The sequence below is a fragment of the Sceloporus occidentalis genome, unplaced genomic scaffold (assembly GCF_023333645.1).
Source record: "Sceloporus occidentalis isolate IW3139 unplaced genomic scaffold, rSceOcc1.0.p SCAF_2, whole genome shotgun sequence".
Lineage (NCBI taxonomy): Eukaryota > Metazoa > Chordata > Lepidosauria > Squamata > Phrynosomatidae > Sceloporus > Sceloporus occidentalis.
This window is the reverse complement of record NW_028316982.1, coordinates 258,337,936-258,357,102: the sequence shown is the minus strand read 5'-3', so window position 1 is coordinate 258,357,102 and position 19,167 is coordinate 258,337,936. Positions and strand designations below refer to the sequence as shown.

The 19,167-nt window shown below is 43.2% G+C and overlaps 1 long non-coding RNA gene across 1 annotated transcript in view; it reads right to left on the bottom strand.

Moving 5' to 3' along the window:
* LOC149320060 (uncharacterized) overlaps positions 1-19,167 on the bottom strand; it is a 76,142-nt gene that overhangs the window by 23,708 nt on the left and 33,267 nt on the right. The window lies entirely within an intron of this gene.

Below are 19,167 nucleotides of genomic sequence, written 5' to 3'. Positions count from 1 at the left end.
TCCAAACCTTGCCACTTCTTTGTATTTCAGACCGCTTGTAAGCTGATCTCCAAACCTTTGCTTCTCTTCCTCCTTCTCATCCTTGCGTTTCCTCTGAAAACCAAGTTTCTTCCACTTTGAAGCCAACCTTAAAATCTGTCTCCTAAATTCTGCACTCGACTTATTCACGGGGCATATCAAAATCCAAGATTTTGATCCTAAAACCTTCCCTCAACTTATACATGAGGTTGACTTGTACATAGGGTTGCCATAGCTGAGGACCTCCAAACCGGGACAAATGTAGGACAAGGTTCAAAAATGTAGGACTTTTTTTTTTTTTTTTTTTTTTTTAATTTCCTGGCCAGGAAATTAAAAAAAAAAAAGGTCCCACATTTTTGAACCTTGTCCTCCTTCTCCTTCCCGGCTTGGGAGGAAGCCTGGGGCTGCTCCCAGGCCGGGAAGGAGCGTGGGGGCCGCCTGTCATCACGGCCATCGCCGCGGTGGCAAGCGGCCTCCTCCTCGGTCTCGCAGAGGCCTTGGAGGACCCCACAGCCGGAGCTCCGACCGCGGAGCCGCTTCCAAGGCCTCCAAAGGGGCCTGGGGAGAGCTTCTCCCAGGCCCCAGAGGCCTTGGAGGAGCGCTCCGCGATCGCGGAGCCTCTTCCAGGGCCTCCAAAGGGGCCTGGGGAGAGCTTCTCCCAGGCCCCAGAGGCCTTGGAGGAGCGCTCCGTGACCGCGGAGCCGTTTCCAGGGCCTCCAAAGGGGCCTGGGGAGAGCTTCTCCCAGGCCCCAGAGGCCTTGGAAGAGCACTCCGCGATGGCGGAGCCGCTTCCAAGGCTTCCAAAGCCTCCAGGCCCTCGCTGGGAGGGGGGTGTCCCGGGGGCGGAGCCAAACCGGGGCGGGACCGTGTGGACCCGCCCCAAACCGGGAAAGTCCCGCCCCCAGGTGGGATATGGCAAGCCTACTTGTACACGAGTATATACGGTTTGTCACAACATCATATATGTGTGTGTGTGCGCGTGCGCACACACACACACGCGCAAAGGTAGGCATGGAAACTACAGCATGGTGTTGGGTCCACTGAATCAAAATTTTACAGAAAATATGTGTTGAGATAAGGAACTAGACATACCAAACCATGCATGTTTCTTGCCTGCAAACACACACTTCCATATTTAAAACATGGATTTTAATCATATGCAATCCAACATCTATGTGAAGAATTAAGCAAGCATATTTTTTCCATTTTCCCCTACAGTTTTGCAAAACAAAGCAGTACAGTAGAGCAAAGCACAGCAGAAAAACTACCAGCGCCTTCAGTTCTGGTCTGAGTTGGTCATTAAAATTTTGGCATGAAAAAAAATCCTTCAGGCTCTGAACCTGGCAGGACAGCACCCACAGCAGAAATGGACTTCTAATCTAAAATCACACAACCAAGGGGTGTGTTGGCAGAGGAACAGGGATGTGAGAAAGCCACCCCCAGCATTTGAGGGCAAGAGCCAACAAAACAGCCCTGTTCACCTACCTGCTCAGTTCCCCACCACTTTTGGCTCAAACTCCAAGAACTACTCCCTGTAAATTCAGTCTAACATATGTAAACATTAGGAAATTGTACATTGCTAATGACTAAGACTGGGCTAAAACAATATAATAGCAACAATAATGTAGGAAACAGAAGTAGAATCAGTTGGGTAGACCCAAAATGAGTTTTAGAAGAGCGTGCCATAGTGGTTTGAGTGCAGGACTGACTCTAGAGATGAGATTTCAATTCCCAGTTCGGCTCCCAAACTCACTGGTTGACCTTGGGCAAGTCACACAATCTCAACCTCAGGGGAAGGCAATGGCAATCTCCTCTGAAAAATCTTGCCTAGAAAACCCCATGATAGGATCTGCCTTAGGGTCACCATAAGTCAGAAATGACTTGAAAGCACAGAACAACAAATTTGTGGCATGACAATTCATAGCCTTTAATCTCCTGCAATTATACTGGATCAGTCAGGAATTGCTCCTCATCAAACAGAAAAAAAACTGTTATTGAATTTGCCACTGCAAATGCCACTGTTCTTGAATTTACCACTGCTAAGCTTAAGATGTGGAGTCTCCATGTTTGAAAGTTTCCCATTGAAAGGCATTCCTAGGAACATCCAAAGAGTCCTCCTGGATCAGTACAAAGGTTAATGCAGTTTGACACCGCTTTAACTGCCATGGCTCAGTGTTATGGAATTCTGGGATTTGTAGTTTTGTGAGACTAATCTAGCTTTCTAACAACAAGAATGGTTGAGCTGATGGAGAGACCAGACGGGACACCTGCACAACCTTTGAATCAGAACAATAGGCTTTGACTTGGGTTTCCAATATGTAAGACCAGTATTCAAGCTGCTTAGTAATATCACAGGATTTCATAGCTGTGGGAAATCATGGCAGCTAAATGAGAAAACATCCCTTTCCACTCCCTTCTCTCTCCAGCTGTGAGCAGCATCATTACTGTGAGGAATAGGGCAGTTTCTTCCTTTGAATCATCCCTCAGACCTGCTGTGCTGCTGTTCCATTTCCACCTAACAATCCCACCCAAAGAATGGACAAACCTTCCTCCATCCATTTGCTATTATTTAAGACAGGACGTAATTACAACAAACCGAGGGGGTTACAGCTGATCAAACCCTATGCATTTCCCTCCATTCTATATATAAAAATAGCTCAGGGTAAATGCAACTTGAATTCCCTTTTGCTGAGATTTATGCCTTTTTTAAAAAATAAAAGCAATAGCTAGCAGGCAAGCAAGCAACAGGGCTCTGCGCAGCACAGACAAGTTAAGGTAGAGATGTTCCTCACATAATTGCCCTCTAACAAGAACAACAGGAGGTTTTCAATAAAAAATCCTGCAGTTCATTTTTTCTCCCATCTCCTGGCAATGAAGAAAAACAAACCTCTACAGAGCTCTGCAGCACCACTGCTGCACACAAGAGAAATTTAACACGGTTTGAATACACCACTTGGGTCCAGTCTGCCGATTTCACAAAAAATAAAGTATGGCCTGCTTGATTTGAGGATCAGGAGCAAAGCAAAGGTAGCCCTTGGATGTAATTTTGAAAATACATTCTATTTTGCATGGTTTCAGGGGGCCCAGCGGGCCGAACAGTGATTAATATACACTTTACCATTTTTTAAAGTATTTACATATAACCATACAAAAGGTATTTACATATAACAATACAACATCATAAACAATACAAGATGGGGGGGAACACAAAGAAAAGGAAGAAAGTAAAAGTAATACAGAAGCAAAGAATGCCTGTTATATTCACATAGTTATTATTGTACCTTTGCATTCTTGACTTCCTTATGCATGTATAGATTGTCTATCTTCGTAAAAACTTTCAGTTCAACATGTCTTATCCTCTAACACTTATTGACATTAACTTTCCAGAAACAGATTGCCTATCCTATTAATAAACACTTTTAAGCAGTAAGTGCCATACAATAAAAGACAGATTTCATCATCTGAAATCTTTGTGCATGGACAAAGCAGTGTTTGAGTGTTCAGATCATTAAAATATGGACCAATGGACAGTATCAACACCTAGAAAAGTCAAAAGACACTGCTCAAAGCTTTTCGGAAGGCACATGGAACAAGCGTGTGACATCACATAGGCTGATACAATGACGAGTCGAGTCATTATTCTGCCCATTTTACAGACTGGAAAAATGAGGCTGTCAGGTGCAAAATTGTAGGGTCCCACCCAAGAGCCAGGTGCCAATTCCCAATTCACTAAATTCCCAACTCCTGGGTTAATGGTCCCCAGGAGGTAACTGTAGGCAGCATGAGGCAAAATCAGAGCATGGAACAAAAACAAAAATGTTGACAATAATTCCCAGAAAACTTACATTTTTGTTGTTATTTTGTGCCCTTCAAGTAGTTTCCAACTTCTGGAGACCCTAAAATGACCCTATCATGGGGTTTTCTTGGACAGATTTGTTCGGAGGAGGTTTGCCATTGCCTTACCCTGAGGCTGAGAGCATGTGACTTGCCCAAGGACACCCAATGGGTTGTCCGACACTCAAACCACTATGCTACACTGACTATTCCAACTGCCAGAATCCTTGGGAATTTGTATAATTTGCAGTCCAAACCCGTAACTTTTCTAGGCTCTGTCAAGAATCCTCCTGGTACTAGGAAACAGAAGATTGCAGAGAAGCAATCTCTTGCCACTGCCTCCAATACAGCTGTCAGATGTGGTGCTCTCCCTCAATTTGAGTCTTGTAAGAGACATAGACTATATCTGCATTGCGGAAATAACCCAGTTTGGGACCACTTGAACTGCCATGGCTCCATGCTATGTAATTCTGGGAAGCTCTGGTGCCACAACAGACTACCATTCCCAGAACTGTATAGCGTGGAGCCATGGCAGCTCAAGCAGTCTCAAACCAGATTATTTCTCCAGTGCGGATACAGCCGTACACTACCCAGCTGTTCCCTAGACTACCCAACTGCTTGCTCTCAGCTAGTAGCCAGTCTTTCCTCATTATTTCTAGCCCTTGAAGCTGAGTGTCTCACAACCAGCTGTGTCTCAATAGTTGAGCTAAGATCAAGACTCATGTTAAGAGACATAAGCTGAACACAGGCAAGATACCATCAGCAGAACAAATACAGTATAAATATGAGAAGGCTGAATTCGGTCTTGGGAGATCTGGGTTCAAGTTTCCTGAGACACGAAAACTCAATGATTGACCTTGGGGCAATGACTCTGTCTCAGTCTGACCTACCACACAGAATTGCTGTGAAGATAAAAGAGAGAGGAATAGAGCTAAACATACCACCTTGAGCTTATTGGAAAGAAAATGAAACATCAAAAATACAAATTTTGGCGGTGGTGTGTGCCTTTAGTCATTTCCAACCTTAAGGTGAACCTATCGTGGCGTTTTTTTGGCAAGATTTGTTCAGAGGAGGTTTGCCATTGCCATCCTCTGAGGCTGAGTGAGAGTTACTTGCCCAAAGTTAGTCAGTGGGTTTACATGGCTGAGCCAGGATTCGAACCCTGGTCTGCAGAGCCATAGTCCAGTGCTCAAGCCACTACACTAATATAAATAAGTAATACTGGCCCTGGCAGGTGATGAAAGGCCCTCCCTCCACCTCAAAGACCACTGCTATGGCCTCAGAGGGAGAGAAGAGGTAATATCTGCTGGACATAATCCGCTCTCCCACTGCTATGCCCTTTTCCTTGTGTGTCATGTCTTACTCAGATCGTAAACCTGAGGGCAGCTAACTACCAAATTAACAATTTGTAAGCTTCTCTGAGACCTAAGCAGGGCATAAATACTCTAAATAAACAAATCAATATAATATAATATAATATACACATACAATAAAATGCTCCAGGCATCAAGTCTGTGGCAGACCATTTATTCCTATTCCAAGAAGTGAACAGGTTCCAAGAGAAAACCTAAAGTATCCTGCTTCTTGGACGCTAACCCCAAATATAAATTAACTATAAAGAAAGAAGGAGAAGCTAGCACTCCAAGGATATTGCTCTAAGCAAAAAGGAAAAGCAAATGCTGTCATCATCACAGTCAGAGACATCTGTCTCCAGTAGTTTAATATTTTTTAAAAAGAGAAATCATAATATACAAGATATAAACACACTGAGGCTCTACAGTGTTGCAGCAAGATAAACAAACTGAAATGACAGAGTGCTTAATGCACTGATGTACAAGCTTTTCTGCCAAAAGCACCACTGCTCTAGTCCACAACATGAGAGTGCCACAAGACATTTTACTACTAGAGAACATAATCTGGCACACGTCGGGGAGGGGGGAGCAATAATTCAACAAGAATGTGACCCAGCTGCTACAAATTTAACCATTATTTAGTCACTATAACTACTAAATCATGAATTGGAGCCATGCTTTTCTTCTACAGTCTATTCCCCCTTCCTCTCATGCACTTAGATTCATGAACTCTCTGATTCCAACTTGCATTGCTCACAAGTTGTTGCTGTATCCACATTTCTGGGATTTGTAGTTTTGCAAGATATTTAGCCTTCTCTGTCAGAAAGCTCTGGTGCCACCACAAATTACAAATTCTAGGATTCCACAGGATGGAGCCATGGCAGTTAAAGCTGGGTCAAACTTGATTAATTCTGCAGTGTGGCAGCAGCCCCAGTTCTGTCACAGAAAAGGCTGTATTTTGGGAGTCCCAGTACAGTCAGCTCTCCTAGATTCTGTATCCATGGATTGAACCATCCATGCCTTGAATTAAAAAAAAAAAATCCAAGAAGCAACCTCAATTTTGTAATTTTATATAAAGGACACCATTTTACATCATTGCATATAATGAGAATTGAGCATCCTCAGATTTTGGTAGCCATGTGTGTGTGTGGATGTTGAACTAAATCCCAAGAGATACCAAGGGCCCACTATACTTTATATTGGTTGTGACCAAACCTCTTGCAGCCTTCCTTCTGCTTCTGTGTACCTCTGCAAATAACTCAAAGGAAGGAAATGATGACGAATAGAAGTAGATAATTTTCAATGGGTCAGGGGACCTTAGGGATTTCTGGGGCTGCATGGATCACCATAAATGCAAAAACAGATAAATAAACTGCTGCAGTGTGGCAGCAGCCTCTGCCTCACAAAGCAAGTTACAACACTGACCATGGGGAAATTACTTCAAGGGGTTACTGAGATGGTGCAATTAATTCCGATAGAACATTGGTTGAATCTGTGTTGTTCACATGGAAGTTGTGGGGGGCTGCCAAAAAACCTGCAAAATGCAGGATAACTGATCTGGGGGGGGGGTCCCAAGTTTTCCTGAAAGATTCACATTGTCAGCTGTGTGAATAACTGATACAGATAGACTTGGGAGAAAACTCTGAATGTCTTGAATGTGTTTCAAATACATCCGCATTATTGTCTCCCATCTTTATTCACAATGCTGACACGTGTGAGCAACAGAACTCACTAAGACGCAGTTCCAATTAAAAAAAAATAGTGTGAGCAACAAATTAGAAATGTGTGAGATTGTTTGCATAGTCACATTGCAAAAAGAAAACATGTGAATAACCCCCTAGACTTCAATGCCAAAGGTTCAAGCTGCTGATCCCTTCCAGGACCCTTCCTAAGGAAATGTTATATTTAAAGATCGGCACTAACCTACAGTGAAATATAACACCTGTATCACAGTTTCAGACTTTTTTTCTTTGTCTTCCAACCAAGAGACACTTAATTGATGCAGAATCTCAGCCGCAAAATGCAAACTACGGTGAGCTGGTTGCTGGGGTAATCTGTTGCTAGGAATAGAATTTACAGACAGCATCAGAACATTTCCATCCTATCGGCTTCAGGTACGGAAGCTCGGGATGTGCCTTTCCAGAAACTGTTGCTTCTTCTTGTTCTTTTTTATACATGGTCTTCCCTGCCATGCATACAAATGCATGCCTGAACAGCGTGTGACTGGCCTGGTACTTTCAGCCAGCGTGCTTGAAAAACAAGCTGCTTTTTTGCTCACAAGATGTCGGAAATGACCGGAGTACTTGCTTTGAGAAAACGCCCATGGATCCAGGATGGGCCAAGTATTGCCATGGGCTGAGTGCCCACATGTCTTAACTGCAAAGGAGGAGAAGGCATCACAAAGTGCAGGACATTCAAGAGAAATGTAGGGCATGACCAAATAAAAGCTAAAAACACTCACAGAAATAGATATTCATGCTTCTTTGTCATGTTTAAAATGGAGGACATTTGGGAATTCCTCCTGGACAGAAGACTGAAATGAAGGACATGTTGTGGAAAAGGCTAATGCCTGTGGGGCCACCATAAGACCCCCTCCACGAGGCCATGACCACTCTGGATTGCCTTTTTCTGGCAAAAAGGAGGAGAATTGCCTCTTCTGGAAGGTTCCAGGAGCAGTAAACACTTTTTACATTGGTCACAGTACTTCATGTACACTTTTTAAAAATACACAGGTTGAATTTCCCTTACCTGAAATGCTTGGGACCAGGAGTGTTTTGGATTTCCCCCCCCCCAGATTTTGGAATGTTTGCATTTGGATAATGAGATCATGGAGATAAGACCCAAGTCCAAACATGAAATTCATTCAAGTTTCATATACACCTTATGATGGTAATTTTAAACACAATATTTTAACAATTTGTGCACATTGAACCATCAGAAAGCAAAGGTGTCACTATCTCAGCCCCCCATATGGGCAATTTTGGATTTTGGAGTATTTCAATTTTGGAATTCCGGATAGGGGATTCTCCATCTGTTTAAATTTTTCAAAACAAGAAATTGATTGCCATTCCCTTGATTTTTCATTTTTTTTGCAGTCAGTACAGTATAACCCCAAAACAAAATGTTACTTCTGCTTGAGGACTGAGACAATACACTATGAAAGGAGAAGGGAGGGGGTCTTCTTTGCTGTGGCACCCCAAATTAAGAATGCTTTCACTGTGGTGACTCAACTGGTACCACTGTCATAGCTGTTCACTAAAGCTACTGGAGCTAAACAGTTTACATAAATCCTCCTGTCTACATAGTTTGAACTATTTTAACCAGTTTTAAGGTGTCTTCTAATGTGTTCAATTGTTTACTATGATTTAAATTGTAGTGGTTTGAGTGTTGGGCTATAATTCTTGAGACCAGGGCCTGTTACAGACAGCCAAAATAAAGCTGCTTCGAGTCACTTTGGAGGTATGCTGTTTAATTGATTCATGCATCCTAAGAGTCCAGAAGCCGCACCAAAGCCATGTTCCAGTCCTAAGGACTGGAGTGCAGCTTTGGTGCAGCTTCCAGACTCTTAGGACGCATGCATCATTGAAACACCATACCTCCAAAGTGACTCGAAGCAGCTTTATTTTGGCTGTCTGTATAGGGCCCAGGGTTTGATTCCCAGCTGTGCCATGAAATTCATTGGGTGACCTTTGGCAAGTCACACACTCTCAGCCTCAGGGGAAAGCAATGGTAAACCTCAGCTAAACAAATCTTGCCAAGAAAACCCCATGACCTTAGGGTCACCATAAGTTGGAAACAGCTTGAAGGCACATAAGAACTTCTTTACACTGTTTAAATTAGGTTGGTTTTATTGCATAGCATGCTTAGATCTTTACATACAGAATGGGATACAAATATTTGAATAAATAAATAAAATATTAGCTCCTGAACCTACCAAAGTTATCCACTCTACCACCATAGATTCTCATGTAGTAAATATATTCAGAGAGCCTTAATTTGAAAGAAGACCTACCCCTTCTTAAAATCAGGTCATGTAGCCCTTCTGTGATTGTCACTGTCAGCAATACACAAAAAGGCTTTCTCTATAATTGTGCTCACTTAGGTGGGACACCCTACCCCAGTATCACCCACTCGGATGCTGTCCAGGTGATAGTGGATAAAAATTCCCATGTGCCAGTTTAGATAATGGTCAGGGATGATGGGACATGTAGTTCAACAATTATTCCAAACAATATTTGGAAGTTTTTTTCGGGCTATGTGGCCATGTTCTAGGAGATTTTCTTCCTGCCATCAATATATGGAAGATACCAGGTTGTTAAAGCTAATCTCGTTTCTGGGTTGAAAGTATTGTGCATGCAGTTGCTGAAATTTAATTTGATGATTATTAGTTTTTTGTGCAAGTCTGAATGTCTATAGCAGCACTAACTTTCAGATCTGACAAAGTATTTTGATTGTTGTCCAAACAGTAGCGCTGAGTTTCAATTCAAAATTCCAGATGTGCAGGTTTGACAGAAGCAAAAATGGGGAGCCAGCCATAACCCATCAGGAAATCATGCTAGACATCTCAAGATCTGACAGATCAGTGACCATTTTCAAGGTGAAATCTCAAACAGCGGGATTCCTATAAGAAAAAGAAGTGGCCTGCTATAATTCATTGAGAAATAACTTTCTGAATAAAGATTCTCTGAAGCACAGCTGCTAAGATTCCTGAGGGTTTTTAAATAACAAGGCAGAAAACAACAGAGGGCACTGAGATACCGCTGTACCTCAGGTAATGAAGTTGCAGTGTTCCTGGGTACTTCTTTAACAGAAAATCTGATACCAGAATCAGAAATAACATGGAGAGAATAGGGATAGGTTCCTACATCAGAAAAAAGAAGCCCAGGTCAACCTGTTTCAGCAAACTTTATTAAAAATTCAACAGTATGCATTTGTGAGGCCAGGTAAGCTTTGTGTAAATGAACAAAAACATTTTGATCCTTCTAGAGATCACTTTAAGTTTTCTTCCAAAATGCATCCAGGAATGACTTTTGTTGTTGTTCCACCAGCCTCTGCTTTACTTATGATTTCTATTTTGGTAGCCAAATTTACAGGTTATGCTTTTTTTTTAACATGCTGGCATAGCTGGTGAGGCAGGGTTACCTGCTCTCCCCTTTTGTTTGCCTGTTCAAACATGTTAAGAAACGGATTCTGGAGGCGGGGGCTGTTTACCTTGTTTGCTGTAGGCAAGCACATACACCTAAAAAAAGGATTAGCCAGAACAGAATTCCATTCTTTCCCAGCTCAAGCTTTATTGTATTGCTTACACCAAATAAGATGCTGCAACCCAACACCAGAAGTCTTTCTCCAGTCCTTCTTCCCCATCTGCCTGGTGCTGCTGGTACTACTAAAAAAACCCAACAGGCAGAGGACAAGGAAGAAAAGGGAGTCTGTGGGAGTATTAAAAGACTTTGTAAAAAGAAGCTTCACTACTGGAAGCTTTGCTAAGTAAGGTATTCCTGTACTGCCAGCATGATTCCTGAAGTAAAGGGGTGAGTAGGAAATTAGGTTACATGGACCCCTTTGGGAATATGAGGTACAGAGTCACATGGCACCATATACATTTTATCTAGTAAATAATAAACTAGAGGAAGGCCAAGCATCAGGTCATTGATGTACTGTCACCAACAGTCGGTGCTTGACCTCTCACACTGTGTACATTTTGGGCTCTTGTAACTTAAGTGGCTGAGATTTGCAAAAGAGGTCAGGAAGTCAAGTGTGGTTTACAAAAGAGAATGCTATTTGTCATTATTTCACCCAGGTCTAGTATCAAACCTATCCCAGCAAATACTCAGGCTTCCATTGTATTTCACTCATTTACAGGTCACATATAGGTTAGATTTTTGCAATGTACTTTACATACAGCAGTCCTTGAAAAACACTTTGAAAGTGTAAATGGTGTGAAATATGGGAACCGCAGTAGTTTGTTTTTTTAAAAAATCATTCTTTACTCCTTTTGGTTATTCATTTATTGGAACTATCCTGTATCCATTATTTATTTTTTCTAAATAATGCTAAATTTTGCATGCATGCACACTCCTTCATCTGCCAACTTATGGCAACCCCATTAATTTCATAGAAATCTGTAAACCTCTGAATAATTGGAACTTACATAGATGTTGACTTACTAAGAAGTTACTATTGATTCAGCAGATGTACTCCAGTTGAGGCTAACAACTGGAGTTAACTCAATGTGTGCTACTTATTGCCAAAATGTTTATGCTATCAACAATACTTTTTAAGAGTGGCCAAGGAGAATAAAGTAATAAAATAATTGTCACTAATAGTCATTTCTGCTACGTATGCTGTATATATACCTGAAATTCTGACATGAATCTGGGCTTAAATCATAAAAATTCATGCTGTGAAAAATTAATTAGGCTTTCCAGTCCCAAAGGACTCTTTCTTTTCCTATGGCAGTCTAAAATGGCAATACTTTAAAAACTGGTACACTTTTCCAGAGCAGCAGTTCAACTCCAGCTCCAGCACAAGGCAATCCTATGCAATTTTATTCATCTTTAAAACCCACGATGTTCAGTGAGATTTTAATCCCAGGTAAACGTGCATAAGACTGCATGATGAACAAGGGACAGGCATGATTGAAATCCAGATATCACAAACAAGAAGCTGAAATACAGTTGTCTGTAACAAATCACTTTCTCTTGGTAACAAGGGTGTAATGCAGTTGCATTCCAAATGTAAATAAAGAATGGGGATAACATTACCTTCTTTGGGTGCTAACAAAACATAGATTCTTGTATTAAAAGCTATTTTAAGGGCCTCTTAAAGGCATTTGGATAGGAATTTTCTCTTTAACAATATTTTGTTAACAAGCCAGCATTTGCAGAGTTGGCAAAAAGCATACAAGTTTCTATAAACTGGGTTCAGATGGAGAAAGATGCAACAGAACAGTGGCAAACCCTAACTGCACAGGTTTCATTAGATATCACACTTTAAGGACAGGCTGCCACATCCTAGGCAAATTCCAGATGTCCTGGAAATGCAACTATTTATATATCGCAATGGGACTGTGGGATTTTTGTGCATCTGGAAAGTGCAAAGTTGTAGCACCTTGAAACTCGCCAAAGAGCGCATTTAAAAGAGCCAACAACAAAACATGTCAGGTGCAAGCAATAGTGTCAACCAAGTATTAGATGCTTTTCTTTCCCTCTATCAATATTATCAAATTACAGTTGCCCCTCCTAACTCGCGGATCTGGGATCCATGCCCTCAAATAACCGTGGAGGAGCAACCTCTGCTATTTCTAATGGTATGTGCAACCAGGTTGTGCACATGGGGACGCACCCGATTCAAACCTATGAGGCTTGAATATGCTTGAGCCTCCGTTTTCATGGGGGGCGGTCCGGAATGGATCCCCCGTGAAAACAAAGGGCCAACTGTATTACATGCCAATCCTATGACCTCTCATTATTTAATAATGAAGTCAGTCTATAACTGCCAACTTCCATTTCATCTCTTCCGTCTTCCAACATTAATGTTATAGTCAGTTGTCTCCAGGATTCCAGTGACTGCTAATGTTAAAACTAATTAGTATTTTGGTAGCAGTAACTTAATGTGTTAAAAAATTTCCCCACCCATAATTGATTTCAAGCTCAGTAACCAATAACAGAATGCGTTATGTTTTTTCTACTCTGTGCTAACATCACTCCTAAGTGAATCTAACTCAGCATTTTGTGGAAAACATTTAACACTTTTTCTTTCTAGTTCTAAAACTCTACACTGCCCAGATAACACCGCAAGCTCTGAACAACCTGATATGGCAAACATTTGCTCTTCTTACCCGGGCATAAATTATGACTGACAACAGAAGATGATTATTCATTCAGCTCAGAGTATTTGCACGGCCTTGGGACAGGTGGCATCAGTCCAAGAGCTGGTGAACACTGGTTAATATACATGTGAAATACTCCATCACCACCACCCCAGTAGGTAATTTTACAAAAATGAAACACTGCATTAGAAAAAGGCCTGGATTTATTTATTTTCTGGACCATTTCTGCTTGATGTCTGTCTCAGATGCTGAAAACGCTTTCACAGCTTCTTCCCTCCCATTGATTTGACAGGGGAAAGTCGCTGCTTCCTTTGATAAAAAGACAATTTTACTGTGGAAACATGAAAGCATTTTGTATAAATATTAATCATGTGAACTCTTCTGGTGTTAAAGGAGGACAGGCTGAGCCTGGGTTCCTGCCGTGACTCCAGGTGCCCAGTGTATACTGATGAGGTTTCTCAAAAGTAGGATTGCTGCTGCTCCAAATTACAGGGCTTTTCAGATAAAGTGGGACTGGAGTATGTGTGGGGAGGTCAAGAAACTCCACTTACAAACAAAACTTTCTTGGAGCTGTCCAGCTATAAGACAAGGAGAAAAAACTGGGAATGCAGAAAACTCCCTTAAATATTACAGTTGTCCCTCTGCATTTGCTGGGATTAGGGGCACAGGACCTCAGTGAAAGTGGGGAAAGCACAAATAAAAAAAACTATTCTTCTTACCTGAGAGAATACGTCTGTAGGAATCTCTAGGTCCTCCAGCACAACTCTATGATCAACATCTGCCAGACGTTGACCATAGAATCATGCTGGAGGACCTACAAATGCCTAGAGAAGTGTTTTCTCAAATAATCTCCAAGTCCTTCAGTGCAACTCTATGGTCAATTTCCACCAGAGTTGTGCCAAAGGATCCAGAAATTCCTAGACAGAGCATATTAATCAAATCTACAAATAATCAAATCCGCAGAAGTCAAATCAACAAATGTGGAGGGCCGACTGCACTAGACTTATATAGTCATGTATAAGTCTAGAAATTTTAGTCAAAAATTGACCCCAAAAACCTGGTCAACTTATCCACATGTCAACGTAAGTACTGTACCTTAACTCTTATTTTAAAAAAGGTCCCATCCCTGAATAGAGTGGGAAAAGGTGAAAGCTTATAGTCTGTCCTGGGGGAAACCTAAAAGAAGCACCGACCACCTCAACTCTCTCTACAGTGGTGATGTTTCTGGCCTTTATGAATGTCTGGGTGGCAAAAATAAACATTGGCTTACCTGGTGAGATGTTTGTTTTAAGCGATGGAAACGAAGGCATCCTTGATGTATGGGTTAGACCCTGTGGCTCGCTCTAGGTCAGGCAGGAAGTAGACAAACTTTAGAGGCGTGTCCACAGGATAGGACTAACCCCCAAAGCAAGTTTCAGTTAATGTAACAGCCTAGAGAAGGAAAGTTTTTAAGAACTCTCAAACAACTAAGAACCAAATTTTAGGGCATCTGAAAAAGACCCAGTAACCAAAAAACTGTAAACGTCCAATGTGACGAGAAAAAACACTAATGGTTGGCCTCAAAAACTGGGTGTCAGGAGATCAAGACCAATCAGAGGGAGGGGAGGATGCCTTCGTCTCCATCGCTTAAAACAAACATCTCACCAGGTAAGCCAATGTTTATTTTTCCAGCGATGGAGAGAAGGCATCCTTGATGTATGGGATATGGCATAGCTCCCCAAAAATAAGGGTGGGTAGAAGGAGATTGAGTTAATGAGGTACTACAGCCTGTAGTACCCTTCTTCCAAAAGCCGCCTCAGATGACTGGAAGGAGTCCAGGCGGTAATGTCGGACAAAGGTAGATGTCGAGGACCATGTAGCTGCCCTGTAGATCTCTTCTAGAGAGGCATTAGTGGAGAGTGACGCCGAGGTTGAAGCACTACGTGTAGAATGAGCGAAAACAGTTCCAGGAAGAGGCTTTGTAGAATCTGTATAACACATGGATATGCAGGACCTGATCCATCGAGAAAGTGTAGAAACGGACACCTTTTTTCCCATGGAATTTTTGTGGAACGAGATAAAAAGGCTGTCAGTCAAACGGAACCTTTTAGTTCTATTAATATAAGTGCGGAGAGCCCTCCGAACATCCAGTGTATGCCAGGTCTTTTCCAAGTCTTTTTTGGGTTGAGGGCAAAAAGAAGGTAGGATGATATCTTGGGACCTGTGGAATGTAGAGTTTATCTTGGTTATAAACGTTGGATCTAGTCTTAGCAACACAGAGTCTTCTCTGAACACGCAGAGCTCTTTGCGTATGGACAGGGTGCCAAGTTCTGAGACTCTCTTGGCCGAGGTGATGGCTGTGAGGAATAGAACCTTCCAGGTAAGGAATTTTAAGTCTATGTCTTTTAGTGGTTCAAACGGAGCTTTGGTAAGAGCCGAAAGTACCTTGTGTAGGTCCCAGTTAGGGTATTTGTGTAGTGTGGGAGGTCGGATGAGAGTGGCTGCTCGAAGAAACCTTCTGACATAGTAGTTGTTGGACAGTTTGTTAGCGTGTTTTTGAGGAAAAGCAGACGTGATGACAGAGACCTGTCTTTTGAGAGTGTTGGGCTTAAGACCTTTATCAAGTCCTTCTTGGAGGTAAGAAAGTAGAGAGCTCACAGATGCCTTGAGTGGGTTAAGTTTGTTTAGCTTACACCAACGGGCAAATGATCTGAAAGAATATTCGTATATTCGTCTGGTGGAAGGTCGTCTAGCATTGATGATGGTGTCTATCACCCTAGACGTGAGCCCTTGTTTTATCATATTTTGGCGTTCAACCTCCAAGCGTGAAGGTTGAGCCAGGCTGGATCTGGATGGTGAAACTGACCCTGGGATAGAAGGTCTGGGCGAAGCGGGAGCTTGAGAGACTCTTGAGCCATTGTCAGGATCTCTGAGAACCATGGTCTTCTTGGCCAGTATGGGGCTATTAGAATTATTGTCGCTCTTTCTTTTCTTGCCTTTTTTAGGCACTTGTTGATCATGGACGTTGGAGGGAAGGCATATAGAATCCCGTCTGGCCATGGGGCATGTAGAGCGTCCATTTGTTCCGCTCCTTGAGTTAGGAACCGAGAGAAGAAGCGTGGCAGTTGATTGTTTATGAGCGATGCGAAGAGATCAACCAGGGGCGTTCCGAGCTTGTGTGTCACCATGTGAAAGACTTGGGGATGTAGCTGCCACTCTGACTGGTCTATGTCCTGTCTGCTGAGCCAGTCGGCTCTCGTATTTAGAGTCCCCTTGATGTGTTCTGATCTTATCGAGAGGAGATTTGTTTGTGACCACTTGAAAAGAAGCTCTGTCTCGCTCATTAGAGACTTTGATCTTGTGCCTCCTTGTCGATTTATGTGGGCTTTTGTTGACATGTTGTCTGTCCGAATCAACACTGGTTGTCCTTTGACCAGGGATGAGAATTGTAGAAGAGCCAGGCGCACCGCTCTGAGTTCTAGGAGATTTATGTTGTGGCTTTGTTCTTGGACGGACCATCTTCCCTGTGTATAGGAGTTGTTGAGTGTGGCTCCCCAGCCCCGCAGACTGGCATCTGTCGTCAGTTGTAGTTCTTGAGGAGGCCAGAGTGGCCGACCTGTTTTGAGATTGGGAGAAGTCCACCAAAGGAGGGAGTGTCTGACTCTGTGAGGAAGTATCAGTCGTTTGTTGACCTTTGAGGATATGTGTTTTTGGTGAGGAAGGAGAAACCACTGAAGAGGCCTTGAGTGAAATCGGGCCCAGGGTGTGCAGTCTATCGTTGATATCATTAAGCCTTGTAATCTCGCCAGGAGTAAAAGGTTTGTCGAGTGAGAGCGGGACACGAGGTTGATGGTCTGACGAAGTTTGTTTATTCTTTCTGGTGAGAGGTATACCTTGCCGTGTAGGGTATCGGTGATCGCCCCGAGGTGGAGAATATGTTGGCAAGGCTCTAGGTGGCTCTTCCCACGATTGACCAGAAAACCATGTCTTGTCAATGAGGATAGGACCAGATGGACATCATGACGGCCTTGTTGGAGTGATGGTGAGCGAATTAAGATGTCGTCCAAATAAGGATGGACGTGGATTCCCTGTAGTCTCCAATGGGCCACCAGCGATATCATGATCTTTGTAAAAACCCGAGGAGCTGATGAGAGGCCAAATGGAAGGGCCTTGTATTGGTAATGGTTGTGGTGGTAGGAGAATCTCAGAAATCGGCGGTGGAGAGGGTGAACAGGAACATGAAGGTAGGCTTGAGTTAAATCTAGAGAACAAAGAAAGTCGTGAGGTCTGATGGCCTCTAGGATGGACTTTAGAGTTTCCATACGGAAACGACGTTTTCTGACAAATTTGTTGACCCATTTTAGGTCCAGTACAGCCCTCCATGACCCGTCCTTTTTTGGCACAATGAACAAAATAGAGTAGCAACCTTTGTATATTTCTGAAGATGGAACTAAGTGGTCGTGAGGAAGGTTGTAAAAGTCTATCAGATAACCGTGTCTCAGTGTGGTGAGAACCCATTTGTCTGCAGTTGAGGCTTCCCAAATGTGGGCGAAGTGTAGAAGTCTGCCGCCCACTAGGTGTGGCGGCCAGTCATTCTCTGGGGGAATTACGGTTTTGTTTGGAGATAGATGGCCCCTGTTGTTGGTTGGAAGAGTTGTTAGGCCTTCCGAATCCTCGGGAGTGGTATTGTTGTCGGCCATATGGCTTTCGGTCAGACCACTGATTTTTGTTGGACCTAGGGTCTCTGGAACGAAAGGAAGATTGATTGTTTTTGTATGAGCGAAAGGAACCCTGTCCCTGGCGAAAGGATCGCTTTTAATCTCTTTTGGGTAGTGAAGGTAAGGCTTTTTTCTTGTCCTTGGTTTCTATGAGGACGGGTTGGAGTGCGTCTCCAAATAGTTTTTGTCCGCTGAAGGGGGCCATGGTGAGGTTTTGTTTGGACTTGGCATCAACCGTCCAATTTTTTTTTTTTTTTTTTTTTTTTTTTTTTTAGCCAAATCTGTCTCCTTACTGGGACAGATGCTGCTTGAGCCCTGGCACTTAGTTGCATGATGTCAAGAGAAGCATCAGAAGAAAAAGCCAACACCTTGAGAAGTTTATTGATGCCCTGGCGTAATTTAATGTTGCCCTTAGGTACCTCTTGGATAAGGTCTCTAGCCCAAGAAAAGTGGCCCTGGAGAGAATGGAGACTGTAGATGCAGCCCTGATGGCTGTGGAGGAGGCATCAAATGATTTTCTTAAGGCCGAATCGGCTCTTTTGTCTTCGTGGTTTTTTAGGGCATCGTCTCCATCTTTGCAGTAGACCGCGGACGTGGTCAAAGCTGCAACGGGAGCATCAACCAAGGGGACTTGGAGCTTTGACATGACTGATTGGGGAAGGTTATAAAATTTTTTGAATGACTGAGGATTTGGTCTGGCTATGGCTGGCCTAGACCACTCTTCCCTAATAACCTTCATAAAATCTGAAGTAAAGGGGACCTCGATAGAAGGGGGCCCAGGTTGTGGGAAGGAATCGCCCTTTCCCTGGGGAAGGTCTGTGTCTTGAGTTTGAGGGATGGTAGCATTTATAGGCAACTCAAGAGTTTTTATTGCTTTTTTCAACAGGATTTGAAAGTCCTCTTGGGGGAAAAGTCTGCTGGAGGAGGGTGTGGGATCTTCTCCATCATCATCATCATCAACAGATAATTCGTCAAGGGTGAGTAAGCCCTCTTCACTGTGAGATAATTTGTTTGAAAGGTCCTCTGCATCATCCTCATCATCAGAAGAATGCAGAATAATGGAGGCTTTGGGCTTTTTTGACTTGTGCTGTTGGCCAGTAGGTGGCGCTGGTCGCTTAGTTTTTGTCTTAGCAGCAGCTGCAGAGGAGCCCGGGAGACTTTTCCCGCCCTTTTTGGGAGGCTTGAGGGCAGTTTTTCTGGGGGTGAATTTTCCCCTTTCAGAGGGAGGGATGGAATCCAGGGAGGAGCGGGCAACTGGAGAGGAGGAAGAGGAAGACCTTGTCCTGGTTGGGGCTCTCTGGGCAGAGGCAGGGATGCACTGGGCTGGAGCTGGCTGAGAGGTAGGGAGGGAAGGCTGTCTCCTGTGGTCTGAAATGGTGGCAGTCATCCCCAGAGAGAGGGGAAGGGCTGCAGGATAGGGCTGTTGGCCAGATAA